At 46.2% G+C, this 6,475-nt stretch overlaps 1 long non-coding RNA gene across 1 annotated transcript; it reads left to right on the plus strand.

The window, feature by feature from the left end:
• Positions 1-281: 281 nt before the first annotated feature.
• LOC104594364 (uncharacterized) lies at positions 282-5,524 on the plus strand. The gene is made up of 3 exons (XR_734722.3): positions 282-852; positions 4,925-5,068; positions 5,160-5,524. It is a non-coding gene; the product is annotated as an uncharacterized LOC104594364 (long non-coding RNA).
• Positions 5,525-6,475: the final 951 nt, after the last annotated feature.

Below are 6,475 nucleotides of genomic sequence, written 5' to 3' on the forward strand. Positions count from 1 at the left end.
GAACCGACCCATATGCACACCACTAATCCCAATAGTGGTGTGGTTTCGAATCCCACTATTATCAAAGAAAAGAGCTATTGATGTGATATTATACTGTTCACTTAAAAGAGTAACGTCCCCGTGGTCCACAGCAGGCCTCTCCTTTCTCTCCAATCCACCTCACAAATATTCTGAATAGAAGCTGCATATCATGATCGTGGACAGAAGTGGGAATCGCATAATTGATATGAATCCCATTTTTTGAATGAACGTATATGGAAATAGACATTTAGAAAGAACGTGGCTCGGTAGGATTCTAAGCAATTTTCTCTAAATCATTTTGCTTTTGTTTGTGCTCCTCTATTTTTCATGCTTGAATAGGCCAAAATAGGGGCAAGTGTTGCAATCATTTTTTGCTTCAGACGGGACTCAACTTGATCCTGGGTAGAGCTTGGCATCAAAACAGAGGCGGAGCATACTTCATTTCCAAGCCCATTGTAACCGTCGATGTCATTCCGTCAAGCAACCAAAAAAATCGAGAGTTAGTTTCCAAAATATACTGTTAAGAATAACTATTAAGAATAATCGGTGGAAGAGTCAGTTTTGGTTTTGTTGTTTTTAATGGGATGGAGTAGTTGGTTTTCATGTTTTTAATGGGAGGGAAGAGCTGGTTTGGATGTTGGGATGGAAGAATCAGTTTTGGTGTTTTTAATGGAAGGAGAGTCGGTTTTGATGTTTGTAGTTGCAGGTGGCGTCTCTAGGCTGGTTTGGTTGTGGAACAAGGGTGCATTATACTCCTTGATTTGCTATTATGGTAGCTATGTCAGGTGACCACTGTAGCAATTTAGCGGGTTAAGAAGACAGATAATTCAGGTTAGATGATGGACTTCACAAACTTGATTTTGATATTCCTACTGTACAAATCCGGTTTTGATAAGTTATTTATGGGCAAATTTTTTAAACTATTCCTACTGTTTGCTTGCGAAATTGATTAATTGTATCCTTATTGTCTTAAACTATCCTTAAATTTTTTGACAATTGTCAAACACCTCCCTTACCGACTTCATACATCATTTGCATGTGACTGATTATTTTGTCTAGAATTCTTAAAATACCCTTTTATGGTTGAAAAAAAATACCTTTCCATTTCAATTCATTTCATTTTGGGCTGAACTATTTCTTGCATTAGCACTAGTATGCTTCTGCCTTTGATAGTCACCAGCGTCCCCTTACATGAATCTGAGCTGGTATTTCTTAGCACCAGCACCGACAATGGTGAGAAGGAGAAAGGAGAGCTCAATCTCATTCTCTCTCAAACCATCCTCGTTCTTGAGTGGGGTTTGTTACTTGACTAACATCTTCATCATGAAGGTGGTCGGAGAGGCTTGTCTAGTCCACTCGTCAAACAGATGCAAGCATTGATTGGCATCTTTAATAGGTTTGAATGGCATCTTCATTGGGTTCGAACAGATGCAGGCATTGACTGGCATTTGTTCGACAAAATAGCACACAGCCCTAGCCCTCCTGTCACACACATGCCCAGCCCCTCCTGTTACATGCACACCCATCCCCCGCCCCTCTTGCCATATGCCCAGCCTACCCTTCCCTGCTGCACACCCAGCCCACTTGCCTTGTCGCATTCCCAGCCCCCCCCACGTTGCACACCCAGCCCGCCCTTCCTTGCCACCCACCCTTCCCTGTCGTACGCCTGGCCCACCATCACTCACGTACGCCCAACCCCCCTTACCGCACACCTAGCTTGCCCTTCCATCTCACACGCCCCACCCTTCATGCCATACTGTCACGCGGGTAGTTCTACACCGGAAGAAACCCGTACGGCATCCAGGCCAAGGTAGGCCAGGACAAGCCTTTGTGTGCTTGGAGGCTAGAAGTTGCCCAATTAGATGACTCCACCAAGGTCAGTAGCACTCGATCATGACCACAAGTCGCATGGCTAGGGCACTCGGTTGGCTCTGGCCGGTCCATAGGAGGCGCCTCTTACGTGCTAAAGGGGGAAAGCCAGGATGTGAGGCAACTGTAAGCCAAAGAGAGGTGACTGGGAACCGATGTGATGGGTCTCCTGTATGCCGATGATGTAGGCACCTGTGTGCCATGATGAAAGGCAATCGATTGGGCCGGAACACACCCGTGCGCTAGGGGCAACGGGATAGCTCATTCAACTTAGGCAAGGGGTTGGCATGGTGAAGGGTCATGCTTGACCCAAGCCCACATGCCAAGCCTCCCTTGAGTGTCGGTAGCGCAGTGCCAATCCATGCACTGTCCCCATGAGCATGTGTGCGCCCATGAGGAGCCCTGGTAGCCATGCTAGCCATTAACTAGGGCCGCCCCGCAAGGGAAATTGGTCTAGGAGTGCCAAGGTTAGGCACCCAAGGAGGTCGACCACCCCTCCTCAAAGAGTACGTTAAGCTTTTGGTGGTCTGCCTGAAGATAACATCAAATCTCCCAAAAATCTTATAGGCGAAAATGACGGTGATGTCCCTTAACGTAAGCCTGCCAAGCGTAGGCAAGGCTAAGCCTGTGTCAGACCGTAACAGGCTTCCCCACTCAATCCATTGTTGTCCTCGACAATGGCTCTTCTTGTGAATGGGCGTTTGTGTCCCGCACCATCCACTTTCCTGCTAGTTCCTGGGCTCGCCTGGCCAACCTAGGTCTTGCCTATATTGGTGTCCATTTATGGGGACAAAACCATTTCACCATGCCGACCTACCTGGACTTCACCCCCAGTGTTGAGGTTACTCAAACCGTGCGATGACTATGCCATTGAAAGTGTGAAAGAAGGGCCCTCGAAGAAATTGGATGTGTGCTTCGCGGAGGTCCGCCCCATGTATCATCTTTACCTCAAGGCTCGACCGTCTTCTTGGTAGTTTTTCGATGGTGCTATCGAACACAACGTGATAGGTTTACTCCTGTTGTTGGCGTGTGTCCTGCGTACCCTTTCACCATGCTGGCCTGCAGACTTCACCTCGCCGTGTGTGGGTTACTCAAACCTAGTCCATGGCTTATGCTCTCTTGGCCCTCAAAACTACACTTCGCCTCACCGACTTGGGCTACCTCTTCACTCCGAGGGGGCCCCAATGTGTTGCTGCCTCAAGGAGATCTGACTGCAATGAACGCGAGTGGTGGCAACTTTTACCCATGATGTTGCCGAACATGCACTCACCTTGTGATGTGCGCTATTGCTGCGAATGTTCCACCTGTTTGTTGAACTGAGCATGTCCTCTGATGCATTGCCGATGTAGGGCTGCCATGTTCCAATGATCAGTGTACCCACATTCCTATCATTCCAATATTGTGGCTTCAACTGATGACCCATTTGATGCAAAATGACCACTTCAGTGATATTCCTTGACCAACCATCGACACCAACCAAATTCGAACGGTTGTCCCCGCCTTAGTAGTGCCTCAGACAAAGCTACAGAACAAAGGCTCATCCATCATGAAACCAAGATGTAGGTGCACCGCCCACAACTCACTAAAATGAACAGCAACTGATGTCCACTCCCCCACTCAAACCACCACAATATGCCTTCCACGAAAAGGCTCACGCGCCTGCCCCCGCATGAGCACAACAACCAATGTGTCTGCCCCCACAGGGGTGCTGTTTTTGGGGTCATTGGAATGGGGACATGAAGAATGGCCTCTTGCCAGGCCTAATGTGAAGATGCTTGCTTGAACCCAAGTGGAAGTGCCTAGGGACCACACCCCACAACATGCTGCTTGTCGGGATAACCGCTTCAACTGGCTCTGGGCTAATCTTCTATGACAACTACGGCAGCAATTGCTAGCTCACTCTAATACCAACTGTCACGGGGGTAGTTCTACAGTGGAAGAAACCCGTGCGGCATCCAGGCCAAGGTAGGCCAGGACAAGCCTTTGTGTGCTTGGAGGCTAGGAGTTGTCCGATGAGATGGCTCCACCAAGGTCAGTAGCACTGGATCATGACCTCAAGTCACATGGCCGGGGCACTCGGCTGGCTTTGGCCGGTCCATGGGAGGCGCCTCTTACGTGCTAAAGGGGGAAGGCCAGGATGTGAGGCGACTATGCACCGAAGAGAGGTGACTGGGCACCGATGTGATGGGTCTCCTGTATGCCGATGATGTAGGCACCTGTGTGCCTTGATGAGAGGCAACCGATTGGGCCGGAACACACCCGTGCTCTAGGGGCAACGGGATAGCTCATTCAGCTTAGGCAAGGGGCTGGCGTGGTGAAGGGTCATGCTTGAGCCAGGCCCGCATGCCAAGCCTCCCTTGAGTGTCGGTAGCACAGTGCCGGTCCATGCACTGTCCCCATGAGCATGTGTGCGCCCATGAGGAACCCTAGTAGCCATGCTAGCCATTAACCAGGGACGCCCTGCAAGAGAAATTGGTCTAGGAGTGCCAAGGTTAGGCACCCAAGGAGGTCGACCACCCCTCCTTAAAGAGTACGTTAAGCTTTTGGTGGTCTACCTGAAGATAACATCAAATCTCCCAAAAATCTAGGAAAAAATGGCGGTGATGTCCCTTAATGTAAGCCTGCTACGCCTAGGCAAAGCTAAGCCTGTGCCAGACTATAGCAATACACCCATCCCACCATCACTCATGCATGCCTAGTCCCCCTTACCACACGCCCATCCCCCACCCTCACTCTGCACGCACAGTCATCCCAGCCCCCTAGCCTTATCCCGCACACACAGTCACTCGACGAAATGTGCTCATAAATAATTTATTTTTTGATCTTAGGCACACCAATTTTATTTCCTTGATCTTTCACCATGAATGTTGTGTGTCCATGCGGTGGAGAGTGTGTCACTATTATGGCTAGGCATGGAAAGATTAAGAATGTTGGTCGACAATTCTATGGGTGCCACTACTATGTAAGTTAGAAGTTATGTAAGTTATTTTACGTACATGTTATATGCTAAATAACCTATGTGTATTCGTTGTAGTTCGTCCCCGATAGATGATGCAACTTCTTCTTATGAAAAGATGAGGCAAGGATGTGTCCCTATGGCATTGGGCTATATAGAGTATTCACATCCAAAAGGCTAGACAGCCAAGGGAAATGGTTTTGGGTATGCGCAAAGCCTCAGGTAAGAAAAATTTTGTTAATCCCTATTTGTTTATTTGTTTTTCTTATTGACTTATTCTCAATCAAATCTGAATCCCCAGTTATTTTTGTAGGATGGAGGTGGCTGTAAATTTTTTTCATGGATAACTTTAGTGGAGAATGCCGAGCATAGGATGGGGAGTGTAACCATGAAAGGAGATGCGTTATGACCTTCTGGAAGCAATGAAAAGTAATCTAGGGACACATTAGACGAAGTTGTAGCAGTTGTGTCTAGTTTGAGAAGGATAGTTTGGATAGAATGTCAGACTTGTGATAAATTATTAAAGTGTATCAAGGATTTACGCACAAATATGTATGATGTGGCTTTCTACTTTTGCTTTTGTCTTTGAAGGTGCAATAATCAACCATTGTTGTTTTGAATATGTAATGATCAAACATGTGTAAAATTAAGAAAAAATAGAACACTTGTGTGGTTTGCTCTCTCTCTCTCCCTCTCTCTACTCAAGCCACAATATGCGTGTATATTTGAGAAGATTATAAAATAGAACTTGTTATGTTTGTGTAAACAGACAAACACTTGTGTGTGGTTTGGTAGTAATAAAACCCAATCCAAGCTAATACTTAACATCATATACCTACGAAAGTTTGTTGGGCTGGGATCCAAGGGCAATTTCTTCAGATGTTTGGTGTGAAGAGAGACAACTAAAGGAGTATTCTTTTAATTCAATTGGAAGTGACAGATCAAGGTGAGAATAATAACCCCTTGATTGTTAATCACCAACCATCAGAGTATTCTTTTGATTCCAGTTCAGAGAAAGAGGTGATTGTTAAGTCTTGAGGTTACTTGAAGGATAAATTGGTATCCTAGATCCAACAAGCATTGTCCTTGATGAAATTGGTTTGCCACCCTATGAAAGGATACCGAATATGGTAAATATGGAGAATTTGGGTTGTTCTGAAGGAACCATGTAGGGAAGTCATCTAGGAGAGGATATATTGTTTTCATATTGTTTAGTCAGCTCCCAATTTGCCCAGGATCTTGACTTGGTGCTGATTAAGCCATACCTGAGTTTGAGGGCTTCAATGTTGGTATGCTTTCAGAGAATATTGTTCCCTGACTTGGTGGAGAAGGGTTAATCTTGACAAGTTGGATCATCCATGCACTACCATAGTATTCTGGAACAATTTTATAGATTTGGAAGTATGCTTACTCCACTGCCCCTGTTTCAATGAAGTATAAATTGCATATGACACCAGATGTTTACCAATCTTTATCTAAGTGCAGTTACAGTGGCATGAGCGAGAAATCTGGTTACACTTTTCTAGGAAGTTCATTCTCTAGATGCTTGCCATCTTCTAGTTTTCTTTTTGGTCGGGAGATTTTCCCTCAGCTGTTTAACATATCATAGGAAAGGAATGGACTAGTGGC

The sequence above is a fragment of the Nelumbo nucifera genome, chromosome 1 (genome assembly GCF_055504915.1).
Source record: "Nelumbo nucifera cultivar China Antique chromosome 1, China Antique-T2T, whole genome shotgun sequence".
NCBI classification, from domain to species: domain Eukaryota; kingdom Viridiplantae; phylum Streptophyta; class Magnoliopsida; order Proteales; family Nelumbonaceae; genus Nelumbo; species Nelumbo nucifera.